This window comes from Strigops habroptila, chromosome 6, assembly GCF_004027225.2.
Source record: "Strigops habroptila isolate Jane chromosome 6, bStrHab1.2.pri, whole genome shotgun sequence".
NCBI lineage: Eukaryota > Metazoa > Chordata > Aves > Psittaciformes > Psittacidae > Strigops > Strigops habroptila.
Genome location: NC_044282.2, coordinates 61,395,791 through 61,409,276, shown reverse-complemented (window position 1 = coordinate 61,409,276; position 13,486 = coordinate 61,395,791). Strand labels below are relative to the sequence as shown.

The window sequence follows — 13,486 nt, the reverse complement described above, 5'->3', positions numbered from 1 at the left end:
GGTGTCAAGTGTGAAGTGGCTGGAGCATGAAGTCACTTTTGCCTCTGCCAGGGAGTAGCGTTTTCTGGCAGAGGGAGCCATGGGCACCAAGAGGCAGTCACATCCTACGCGGAGCTACTCTGGCAGCCCGGGTTTTTGAGTAGAAGTAGCATGTAGATTGTTACTGAGAGCCACAGCGGTTATTCAAGTTGGGATTTGGCTGCCAGATCTAACTCCTGCTCTTAGGAAAACTTGGATGAAATGTAATGGCCTGTGATGCAGCAAGAAGCAGACTAGGTGCTCTCAAGGTCCCTTTTGGCCTCAAACTCTACTAATCTGTGAGAAAATCACAGCTGCATCTCTAATGACACATGACCAGTTCAAGCCTCTGTTTTGACTTGCTGTCAAAAGATTTCTCCAGGAGCACTGTGTCCTTGTGTGTCATGTTTGGAGCATCTGCTCTGTATACACTTGGGTTGAACTGCTTCCAGCAGACTTAGCAACTGTACCGGTGATTTCCTGCAAGAAATCCAACCCTGCAGGATGGTGTTTAGCTTATGGGATCGTGGCAATCAAGCCATAGTGGCCCTCTTTTAAGTTGCCTTTATTTTTATTTACCAGTTATCTTTCTCCTCACCCCCAGCCACATATCTGTACGTTCAGGTTGGGTTTTTTTCCCCTGCCTTGTTCAAGTGAAAGAGTAAATCCTTTTTGATTTATTCCAGAGCAGCCCTTGAGCTCAGCTCCTGTGAGAGCCTGCTGACTTTGAGTTCAAAAGATCTCATGTCTTTGAGGCCAGGCTGTGGTCTTCCGTCTTACCTCAAAGTTAAACTGAAAGAGAAAATTCCTTTTTTTCTTAAAAAGAGAGAGAGAAAATGAGCGTGCTGTGGGTGTGAGTCGGTTTTACATGTAGCAGAAGAGAATGTCAACGTGCAGAATTTTGGGTTAAAAACTGGTTGTCTAGCAAAGGCTTTGTTTTCAAGCACCTAGCATGTTGTTTAGTAAGTGTTTTGTAGAGATAAATACTTCCTTTTAAAGCAGTGCTGTTGCCTGGCAGAGATCCAGCCTGTGATCCTACATTAAAGCATTTTTTTTGGTGTTTAAACCACTACATTACTGCAGCGGCTAGAAATGGTAGTTCTGATCCCGAATTTCCTGCAGATCTGCTGATAACAAGGTCTGGGTCAGGCCGAGTTTTACTTGTGCTACCTCCAGAGTTTGCTCTTTATGTCTGTGCCACATTTCACCACAGGCAGGAGTGTTGGTCACTGCCATAATTGCCTTGTTGCCTAGTTGTTGTTTTAATAGAATCACAGAATGGTTTGAGTTGGAAGGGACCTTAAAGCTCATCCAGTTCCAACCCCTGCCACGGGCAGGGACACTTTCCACTAGAGCAGGTTGCTCCAAGCCCCGTTCCACTTGGCCTTGAACACTGCCAGGGATGGGGCAGCCACAGCTTCTCTGGGCACCCTGTGCCAGGGCCTCAGCACCCTCACAGGGAACAACTTCCTAAGATCTCATCTCAATCTCCCCTCTGTCAGTTTAAAGCCATTCTCCCTTGTCCTGTCCCTGTCAAAAGCCCCTCTCCAGCTTTCTTGTCGTCCCCTTTAGGCACTGGAAGCTTCTCTGAGGTCTCCTTGGAGCCTTCTCTTCTCCAGGCTGAACAACCCAAGCTCTGAGCCTTTCATTTCAGAGTGCTGAGATAGTCCAAGGACATTGCAGTTCAACATTTGGGCTTAAAAATCTGCCTCAGTATCTGCATTTTGTTTTCCTTGCTCCCCAACTCAAGGTGTTTGAAGGTAGAAGTGAAGCTTCTCAAATAGAGTCTCTAGCATACATCCCATGAACAAAAAAGGCTTGCCTTAGATGTGTGTTTCTGATGCTTAACTTCTGACGTCAGCCTGTGGAGCGATATTGCTCTTGTGCATATCAAGTGACCATCTTGACATACCAGAGGGTTGGGTGTGGTTGATTCCTTAAAATGCCTGTTATGCCGCATGCTAGAGTGATGAATATGAAATTGAGCCCTGTACCGAACATGAGCTGAGCACCTTGAGAGGAGGTGCAGGCAGCTGTCTGGCATGTATATGTATATATGTATATGTATGTATGTGTATGTTTTCTATGCATGTACAGAGGAAAATCAGTATGTAAGCACTATTATATGTTATCTTTCTTCCATAGGGCCCTGCTTAGTTCAAATTAATGCAGTTGCTGCTACAGCTGTGTGTTTGGAAGGGCAGAGGTAATAGATGGAAGACTTAATTTATGAGGACTCTTCTTTTAAAAACCAGCTCTTCTGAGCAAAGTGACCTCAGCTCTGCTTCTAATTTGGGAAGCCAGCAATGCGGTGGAGAGGAGATGCTGATCAAGGTGGTGAAGGCTCAGTGAGATGCCAGCAGAAGATAAAAACACAGGTTGGGTTGGTGGAGTTTTAACTACAAGTGAGGTTGTCAGGCCTCAGGTGTAAAACTGTGAGTGCTCTCCCAAACTTATATGTATTGAATATATACCTGGGAGGTGTGTATCTATATATATGTTTTTTAAAGCTCCAGTGTTCGTACAGCGTACCAGGGAGATAACCAGCTTCCTTACCTGCCTCCAAGCCACACAGTGGTTTGCTGGCAGAGTGAGCAACAGCTCAGCCAGCCCTTACAGGCGTGGTGCAAGTCTCATGTGCTGTTCTGCAAGCCATTCTCATCAAACTTCATTTTCAGAAACCCTGTATTTCAAAGTTTTATGATCCATGGAATGTGTGCATGAGACCACCTTGGGGTTTATGCCCTCCTTTTGGAAAAAAACACACCTTTAGAAAGCCAGCTGAAGCTGCAGTTGTTTTCTGGCACGTCAGTGTACGGTAAATCCATGTAGGTCAGGTTACAATACAAGGTAATAGAGTGGCTCTTCTTCTGTCACCACTTTGCCTGCTCTTTTTCCAGCAGAGAAAAAACACATATCGACCTTCTCCCGCAAACCCGTGTTCCGAGCCAGCAATAAAGTAGGAAAATGTTTTTCCCCAAAATCTAATTTGAAACATGATGACTGGACCATTCTTAAACAGCTTTCAACTTAACAATAAAGAAACTTCACAGAGTGCTTGGCAGGAGCCTCTGTACATAATTTAGATCATAATCAGATGCATTAACACATTTTATATGGATCTCATGGGGGCCAAGAAGACGAGGTGTGCTGGGTAATTTCTTTCCAGATTTCTTTACCTGATTGTTTATTACTCTAGGGGACTTCATTTGTGGTCCAAATGTCACCAGCAGAATCCTGCTGCTTCATGTGCCTGCATTTAGAGTAGCTACTAGCAAGGCTTCAAATAACCTAATTGGCGTGTTATCGTCAGTCTTTCCAGCTGTTTGTGTCAAAGGGAGGATGGAGAGTACGTGGGGAGGGAGAGAGGCGAGAGGAACAAAAGCAAGGACCCAATTCTGCAAAATGCTGAGCTTCCCCTGTGCCTGCAGCTCAGCGGGAGGGAAGGTGCTGAGAGTGCTCGATGAGTAGCATGTTCCCCACTGAGTACAATCATGAGCTCTGCTACTAGAGAACTGCACAGGAGAAGAACTCCCTCCCCACCTTTTCGTTTTAGCTGTTAAACATAAGCAGCCCTAATTTTATAAAGCTTCTGAAAGCTTTGCGGCACTGTGTGCAAAGAAGCTATCATGTATCCTTCGCATCGCATCATTGTTTTGCCATGGATCTTCCCATGCCAAAAGCATCCTTGTCATGAAGACTCCTTTACAGAAAATTCTGTTGCTGGCTTGATAAATGATGTTTTGGATTTCTTTCTGCTCTGCTGGTTTGTATTATCCTCTCAAAAAAGGTGGGAAGTGAAGTTCCTTGTTACTTCAATGCCTCCTTTTAGACATACTGAAGCAATAACCCTTCCCATGTGTTTCGTGGGTATTTATTTCTTAGGGAGCCTGGTCAGTGACGTGCAAGGGGATGCTTCTGGGCACTGGGATTCACTTGCCCGGGGTGTAACCCACATGACAGTGGCCTCAGCCTGTTACCATTGACCCACACGGTCCCTGACTGTGGGACAGACGTCTGCACAACCAGGAAGCAAACCCACAATGCAAGTCATCGTGGCCATGGTGTTCATGAAGGTGAGAAAGTTAAGAGTCCCTCTTTACCCTGTTTCCAGTGATAATGATACTGAAAACCAACCCTGGCTGGAAAGCCACAGTGGTTTACAGGCACTCAGTGCAGGAGTGCTGTGACACAGTGTTTTGGGTGCTGTGTACAACCTACAGGCAAATGTGTGATGTGGAGCTGTTGGGGTGACTCCAGAGGAGGCCACAAAGATGCTCTGAGGGCTGGAGCACCTCTGCTATGGAGACAGGCTGAGAGAGCTGGGCCTCTTCAGCCTGGAGAAGAGAAGGCTCCAGGGAGACCTTAGAGCAGCTTCCAGTGCCTAAAGGGGCTGACAAGAAAGCTGGAGAGGGGCTTTTGACAAGGGCCTATAGGGACAGGACAAGGGGGAATGGCTTTAACCTGACAGAGGGGAGACTGAGATGAGATCTTAGGAAGAAGTTCTTGGCTGTGAGGGTGCTGAGGCCCTGGCACAGGTTGCCCAGAGAAGCTGTGGCTGCCCCATCCCTGGCAGTGTTCAAGGCCAGGTTGGATGGGGCTTGGAGCAGCCTGGTCTAGTGGAAGGTGTCTCTGCTTGTGGCAGGGGGATTGGAGCTAGATGAGCTTTAGGTTCTCTTCCAACTCAAACCATTCTATGACTCTATGAATCTCTGCCAACTAAAACCCTTGTGACCAAAACATGTTTGAGTGTGGAAAGATCCTGTGGAGGCCAGAGGAGAAGCACTATTTTGTTTGCCTCTTTCTTCTTTTCTTTTGTTTTTTGTTTTTTTTTTTTTTTCTTAATAATTGTTTATCAACAATGTTTTCACAGGCAATGTTGCAACAGTGTCCCAGGTTAGCTGAGATCTTCAAGTGACTTTTACAACAGAACATGATGAAGAAATTAGAGTTGATTGGGTTGTTGACTTTCCATTTCATGTACTCAGTGAGTCCCTGTGTCTCACTCCTGTAACAGCAATGCGTTGTACTGTTGAAATGTAGATTGGGAGAAAGGAGGAGGTGAAGACTTGAGTCGCTGCCTCTCCCACAAACATGTGCCTTTCCCTGGGTTTTCCAGCTAACTACTGAGGAATGGCATTGCGTGCAGGATATCCTGCCCAGAGTATTAAAGTTATGGTCGGGCTCTCCTGGGCAAACGCTTTTGCCTCCATCTCCTGCTTTTTTTGAATCGTGAGAGCATCAGAGCAGGCTGGTGCAGGGCTCTGAAGGGTTTGTGTGAGCAGGGCAGGCAGGCAGTACATGAGAGGGAGAAAATATCCCCAGTCCCTTTGCTGTTTATAGCCAGTTCACAAGCAGTTCCCTTGCTTCCAGTGCCCAAATTACCAGCTGTGACTGATGTATTCTCCTTAGGTCAGCGGCATGTAGAGCAACCGACTTGTCTTGACAAGCTCGGGGGGTTATCGGTTCAGCTGATGGAGTTAGGGCAGTGTCATGCAGAGCAGCGCTGCTCTGCTCGCTCTGGGCTGACAGCAGCACAGACACACTTGGTTGGGCTGTGGAAGGAGCTTTGAGCTTGCTTGAGTGGTGAAGGAAAAGGAGTGGGTTTGTTTCCTATTTATTTAAGACCTACTTGGGTTGGAAATGAAGATTATCAATGTTCAATCTGTCTTTGTACCAAAACAATTGCTCAGCTGAAACTATTGGATTACCTGTTGCTTAAAGCATCATTTGATGTGGCTTGCCGTTTGGTCAAGCCTCTGAAGACAGTAGCTTGCTTTAGCCTTTCATCTCCAGATAGCATGAAAGAAGCTGCTGTCCAGAGGGGCTGCATCACTCCTGCCTTCTGTGAGTTAGAAGCATTGTGGCTTGTCTGCATGGCATAGGACCCACACAGCCTTCACCTGCCTTCCCCTCTATATCCTGCACATATTGCTTAGCGGGGTAAAAATTTTGTTTGCTGAAGACCTGCCAGGTGCAGATCTGTTCCTGCTGGATTGCAGCTGCTGTTTTCTCTTAGTGCATAATTCAAGCAGCCCCTTATCACTCAGGCCTTGCATCCAAAAAAAAAAAAGGTGGTGAAACTCTTCCTGTGATCTTGTCCATGTGGCTGTATGCTGAAATGTGAGGGGGAAGGGGTTGCTTTTCTGCTGTGTGGTTTGCTTGTGTGGCCTGGCAGGTTGCTCTTAGTGATAGATTGAAGAGCAGAACTGCCACTGAGTAGGGAAACTGAAGAATTTAGGTTCTCTTTTGCCTAGTTTCAGGTGAATATACTCTGCTATTGGGGATGCTGTTTAAGTATCGCAAGGAGAGGCATAGACATAAATAAGGCAAAATGGGAAAGGTAGAATACAAACTCTTCTGATGGTTGGAAATGGGAAGAAAGTGCATTTTTTGTCTCTGTATCAGGCAGTAGGATGCTGACTGTTGTGTATGTGTGTGGTTGCCCTCCACTGGTTGATCTTAGAATGACCTCCCTGTATCAGAGACTTTTTTGGCCAAGATCAGCGTGTTTCTTCAGATTTACTCTGAAGACAGACAGGAGAATTTTGGATGCAAATGCAGGGTAGGCAGACACTGGATTGAGAGCAGCCCTGGGGAGAACTTGGGGGTGTTGGTTGACAAGAAGCTCAACATGGCCCATCAGCATGTGCTTGCAGCCCAGAAAGCCAACAGTGTCCTGGGTTGCATCACCAAAAGTGTGACCAGCTCCCCATCTACTCCAGTCTGGTGAGACCCCCCCTGTAGTCCTGTGTCCAGCTCTGGGGCCCCAACATAAGAAGGACGTGGAGCTGTTGGAGCGGGTCCAGAGAAGGCCATGAGGATGCTCTGTGGGCTGGACCACATCTCCTGTGGTCAGTGCAACTGCTCGTTTCTTCATCTGCAAAGCCAGCCTTGGCAACAGGCAACTTCTCAGCAGGTGAAGCAGGAGGAGTTGTCCAAGGCATGCACAAAAGCAGATACTGTCACGAAACATGGCCAAGGTTTGCAGAGGGATGCAGGTGCTTACAGCAGGGTAGCTAGAGCCTGGGGAGGCTGCGAAGCACGTATTGATGCAAGATGTGGCTCTGAGAAATCTGTCACCAAGGCCTGGTGGCCTCACGGGGCACATCACACCTCAAATAGGCAGCACACCCCTTTACGTCCTGGTCTGTTCAGTGGAGTAGGCTTGAGTTATGCATCAGGCTGAGAATTATGTGGCAGTCTTAATTGCCAAATCGTTTGCTGACCCTCGGTTTTATGAAAATAATCTAAAAGTGAGTTTATCAGCACTGAAACGGTTTTTACAGCAGAGAAGGAGAGGCTTAGAGGATTTAAGGGAACTGCATCCAGCACCTGTGATTTCCACTCAGGTGTGTTATACCGTGTCCTTGAAGGCTGCTGATACTCACTAAGTCAGGTAATCCTGGTCAGCAGAAACAGTAACTTGTGGTTTTAGGGGGTTTTTTCTTTCTGGCTTGGGCCCAGCAAAGTCAGGAAGATATCTGTGTGCCTTACAAGACTGCATTAAAGGTGAAAACTTTACTCTGCACTTGAAACCATTTCAAGATGTGTTTACGAGGAGCTATAGACTTTTGTCCTGTATGGATTTTGGCAAGACAGCTGTTAGCAAGCTGAAAGGAAAGTGAACCCGAGAGGAGTTTTTGACTCCAGTAAACTCAATAGTTACACTTTCCAGTAACAACAGAAGACATTTCTAAAAAAAAAATCACAAACCTGGTGATGCCTAGAATTAGAAGACAGCATCTAATCCTTTTTTCCGCCCACTAAAGCAACCAGATGGGATCCAGTCTGGGATGTACGTGCCTTGTGTATCTCTCTGCGTGTTGGATACATGAAAGGATTTGCGGAAATGATTATGTAGTGGTTGAGCAGAGAGGTGGGAGCAGAGGAATCCTTAAAAGAATGCCTCTTAAAATGCCTTTTAATGTCAGCCCAACCCACTTAATCCCGTAGTGTTGCTCTCATGGATGTTTTATCACCTCCTACAGGTGATAAAACAGGTACAGGTTTACAACACCATTAAAACACCTCAAATTTTAGCATGAAAGTGGTACATGTGTTTTAATTGAACACATGTGGATACATATACATCCTCTGTCAAGATGTAAATGTTAGAGGAAAGGAAGCACAGTGTGCTGGGGGACATCTCCCTGTCGCCAGGTCACCTGTGCAATGAAAAGCTTACAAAGAGCTGTTTTTATTACACATTACAGCTTTATCTAGTTCAGGTATCTCCAGGAAAGACTACCACCTTTTCTTTGGCATTTCTTCGAATCATAGAACAAATCAGGTTGGAAGGAAGCTCTAGAGGTCTCTAATCCAACATCTTGCTCAGTTTAAAGCTAACCACAAGGGTAGGTGAGGTTGCTCAAGCCTTTGTCCAGTTGAGGTTTGACTGTCGATGGGGTGGAGAGTCTACCAGCTCCCTGGGCTTCTGTTCCAGTCATTTTTTTCTCCCTGTATATGCAGTCATAAGAAACTACATGAAAAACTCGCTGATGTCAAGATAATAAACGTCAACTGCTCTACACTCATCTACCAAACCAGTCCCTTGGTTACAGAAGACAATCAGATTGGTGAGGTACAATTTGCCCACAGTACATCTGGGCTGTTCCCAATCATCTTATTGCCCTTCATGACCATGGAAATGGCTTCCAGGAGGATTCACTCCATCCAACTCTGCCCACAGAACTTCTGCCAGCAGCAAGATAGCAACTGGGCAGGTGAAGCCTTTCCAGTTGTGTTGCTGTGCTCTTTATTACTACCTCTGAGGTACAAATACTCTCGAGAGCGAGTTTGTGTTGTCAAAGTTAATGCTTGGAAACTGACTGCAGGTAACTTTGGCTTCATCTGGACTTGGCTGCTCACAGGCTTTCGTTGCCTTAGCTAATAAAGGCTTTACAATTGCTTAGAGACACTTAAAAGTTGTTAGTGTTTAAATAAAGGGATTAATTTCAGGTATCCTGCTGCTAAACTTGTATGTTGGAGTTTTGAAAAAGTGCCTTTTCCCTGCGAGGTGTGAACAGGCTCTGAAAACCAGTTAACTTTTATCAGCTAAATGGACTGTAACTCCTTGTAAGGAGCCGCTGAACTCTTCGGCATCGATTTACGTTTGCCAGGCAATGGAAACAATTATGTTGGCTCCATGAAGAATAAATAGAGAAGGGTCTTACAGCATGAATATAGGAAGGTGTGTCAGGAACACCTGCGCTTTAAACCTGCTGCTGCTGCTGCTGATTCTATTGATGATTGAGTCAGTATTTTAACATTCCCGTGCCTTGGTTTCCCTGCCTATACATTACTTGCATTTTCCCGTTGGGTTATTGAGGACTGCTTGGCTATCATTTATAAAATGGTGTCAAGGTAGGCTGCCAAGTGAATACAAACTGTTTTATTTTTAGTGCCTTTTGAAATCTTGGACTTTTTGTTCTCCCTTTTATCTGTCTCTTCCTTTTTTAATCACACAAAATGGAAATAAACTCAATCACAGCTGTTGCTGGAGAAGAATCATTAGGCCCATCCAGCTGGCTGTGTTGGGGCCAGTGCGGGATTGTTCCCTCTGCTGCATTTCAAAAGTGATTTATCTCCTTTCGTCTTGCGTGAGTGTGGAGTCATGAACGTCTTTCACTTCTGTCAACTCTCTTCATTGATCCATAATGGGAAGGGCTATTTTTAGGTGGCTGTAAGTAAACGGACATTGGGCACCGCAGAAAGGGAACTGGGTTATTTTTGGAAACCCACCAGCAGCCGTTCTGGCAGCTCTTGCTGCAAGTTTTGTCTTTGGTTGTCTCCTTTTTGTCTCCTGTTGTGGTATCAGTTCCCGGGGTTGTGAACCTGGTTTCCTGGGTGTGGTTTGCAGTCCAAATCTGGAATTAGCAGCTGCTGGAGATTGTCTTGATGGCATCAGTTTATGGGATTTAATTCCTCCTAAACCAGCCCGGCTTGGAGGGATATGCAGGGTGATGACTGAGCTGGAGATTTTGGGGCAGAAGACAAGGTCAGCTATGTGAAATACACCTCAAGTGGAGACAAGCCCAAGGAGGTGACCTCATGGTTTGAGCCCTGGGTGAATTTCACTCACTTCCTGAAAGGAGGATGGAGAGAGGAGGTGTCTGGTCTCTTTTCCCGAGTAACAAGTGATAGGACAAGAGGTAATGGCCTCAAGCTGCTCCAGGGGAGGTTTAGACTGGATATTAGGAACAATTTCTTCATGGAAAGGATGATCAGGTACTGGAACAGGCTGCCCAGGAAGTGGTGGAATCACCATCCCTTGAAGTGTTCAAAAAAACATGTAGATGAGGCCCTTAATGACACAGTTCAGTGGTGGTCTTGGCAGTGCTGGCATAAAGGTTGGACTTGATGATCTTAAAGGCTTTTTCCAACCTAGTTGATTCTATGATTCTATGTACAGAAAACTTGGTGTCTGTTAGTGGCTGCACAGCAGGTTTTGGTGTGCTCTTGGGCAATTTGCCTGCGTTGATTCTGCTTCAGTGGACTGCAGAACAATGACATTTCCTTGGTTCTGCTTAGTCCTTTTCATCAGCATTGTGGGAGAGCTTCTGCCTCTCGCTGCATTTGTGTGCGGAGCTTGCTGGTGCTGCATGGAGCCATTAGGCGCTCCACTCACTTGGCTGTGAATGCACGAGTTGGAGTGCATGGGGGCAGTTACTAAACCTACACTGTTGCTGGTTGGAAAGCTTGAAAAGCCCAAGCAAAAAATACTGTGTATGTGATGTAGTTGCATATTATCTTCTCTCTCTCAGCAAAGACCCAAGTCTAATTTCAAAGGTCAGAATGTGACCTGACCTGGGTGTGCCAGGCATTTTATAGAGTGATGGAAGACCATTATCTAAAATTAGCTTGCTGCTTGGGGACAGCCCACATTAGCTCTGTCTTAGGACTCTACAAAACTCTTGATGATCATTTACTTGATGGGCTCCTATTGAAGCTTGTGAGTACAAGGTAGAAAATGGAAGACAGGTAGCACCTGATACTGCTTCCTAATGGAGAAGAAAAACTGGGAGGGCTTTTTGGCAGAATTCCTCTTTTTCCCAGGTGGTTTTTGGTAGTGGGTTGTTATTTTTAAGGATCTCTAGTGAAGCTTTCTTAGGCAGGCCAGTGCACTGCCTTAGAGTCAGACTTGCTTTGATTTTCCTTTAAATTTCCGGATGATCCAAATATGCTGGGGAATACTGGGAAGGGGAACACGTGATTTCTGAAGCAGGCAAGATTGTAAAGCACAGTCAGATCTGCTAAGCAACAGCATTGACACGTTTAAATAAGTCTGCGGTTGAGTAATATAGAGTGACATATTGAGAGCAATTAAAAAAAAAAAGAAACTCGGCACAAATTTGGGAAATGACTGGAATGGAAACAGAACAGAGATGTTAGAGAGGACGTTGGATAGAAGAGAGGGAGGGCTACTCCACAAAAGGAGTATACTGGAGATCCAAGATGTCCATCAGGAAGGATGAGACAATAGCAGAAGTGCAAATTTATGCTGAAATTATCCCTTGGCAGTAGGATCCTTGTATTTCTACTTCTCTGCCATCACTGATGAGTGCAAGTATTGGAAAGATTAATACTACCTAGTTCAGAGAGGAGCATATGGTGGATGTCAGGCAGCTTAGAGAAGGTAAGGTGGCACTTCTTGGTCTGGTGGCTTTTGTACCCTTGTTGCTCTGGGTCTGTAGTGGGTCGAGTGAGAGCCCTGTTGTACACAGCACTGTAGAGGTGCATAATGCTGTAGAAGAATGAAAGGAAATCACTTGCAGAGCTCAGCTGTGGAACTCACTGCTGCAAGAAGCTATGAAACAAAATGCTTGATGAGGATTTCCTCCCCCCCCTTTTTTTTTTTTTTGAGGAAAAAAATCCCAAAACAGTTCAGACTTTGTATGGTTGGGAATGCACGTGATCGATGGCTTAAAAAAAATCTTTTGATGGACAGCTTCTGTTCTTCATGGGCTCATGCAACTCCTGTTTGCTAGTGGTGAGGGGAAAATTGTTCTGAATAAACTGTTCTCTGACTATGATTTATGAGTATTTTCCACCAAAGCAGCTGGAAATGAGCACTCAGGAGTGAGGGCTTGAAGCGGGTAGATCGTTGGTTTGATCTAATATAGTCATCCTAGTGCTTTTTTATTATTTTTATTGGTTTCTGTACAGTGGTCAAATTGAGTTGTGAATTTTGTGGCTATCTTAATGACTTTGTTCCAAGCCGATGCCTTCGTGTCTGTCTGCATGGCACGTTCTCAGTGGAGTTGGTGGCTGTGTTGCTGAGCCGTTCAAAGCATGTGTTCACCGGCAGCTTTCCCAGGCTCTGCAAACATCTCCCCTTTTCTTGGCTGGGCATCAGGTATTTACTCTGGACACAAGCAGCTTTTGTCCAGTGGACAGCAATAGTTAACTCACACACTAGCCAACCTATTATACTATTAAGCCTAAAAGAGAGATAGCTGTGCTGTCCCTTGCAATAATTTTGTGCAGTCTGAGCTGTAAATGGCTTAAGCCATTTAGATGAGAGTGGGATGGCACAGAATAAGAGGTGCTAGGCCTGACTCTTCTGTCCATAATAACTGATACAAACAGCCAGAAGACACATTCATGGCTTCCTTGTCCATTAGGACCTCTCAGCATCTTTTCTGCAAATGGTCCCTGAAGCTGACATGAGTTGGAAACGGTCAGATCTTTGGGCTAATGGCTGGGAGACAGCAGCTTGTGTTGGAAGCGATTGCTTCATCTGCACGAGTGTTGTGCTGGCAGCATGTCCCACTGCCCGTTTTTGAGCTGCTCCGAGGACATTTGGCCCCAGTTACCCAGCAAAAATAGCTGTTGTGCATTGAAGATTTCTGCTTGGAGTATTTTTAAGCCTGGCATGTCCTCGCCAAAGTAGCTTCAGCCTTCCCAAATGTACCCCTTCTGCTGACATTTGGATTCTCTTCACCTTCTGTTGTGAACGAGCAGGTGGGACTCGCGCAGTGACAATTACTTGGGCAATCTCAGAAGAGCAGAGCGTATCCACAGTATTCATGGCACACAGTTTCTCTGGGAATATTCCCTCCAGTGCATTAGGGATGTTAACTATACAAAGCATTGTCAGCTACGAATAAGATCTGCCCTGCACATCCTGCTGCCAATCCCGGGAAGCTGTTAAGCCATTAACTTGCAAAAACTTGGCTGGTTTAAGCTGCTAGTACCAGTCTCACCATTCATTGCAGTGGATGAATAGCTAAAGCGTTTGGACATTGTATGATTACCTCAGACAGATTGTCTCAAAGCCACAAGGTGTCTGTCTAGCTGGCCTGCGTGTTCAATACCAGTTAATAAGGATTTCTTTAAAAAGACACTGTTGCTTTGCATTAGCTTCTCTGTAATGTTGTCAGTGTTCTAATCAAATGGGACTTTGGCATGTGGTCTTGTCTGTTAGTCTTCCAGTAACTGTTGAATCCATCACCTGTCTTCACTC

At 45.6% G+C, this 13,486-nt stretch overlaps 1 protein-coding gene across 10 annotated transcripts in view; it reads left to right on the top strand.

Moving 5' to 3' along the window:
• Positions 1-13,486, top strand: part of EXTL3 (exostosin like glycosyltransferase 3) — a 162,661-nt gene that overhangs the window by 100,747 nt on the left and 48,428 nt on the right. The window contains exon 1 of one of the 10 annotated variants that reach the window (XM_030489618.1): positions 2,192-4,094. The exons of the other annotated variants lie outside the window; for them this stretch is intronic. The gene's annotated coding sequence lies outside the window, so the exon portion shown is untranslated. Of the gene's footprint in view, positions 1-2,191; positions 4,095-13,486 lie in introns of those variants that run through there. 10 annotated transcript variants of the gene reach the window in all.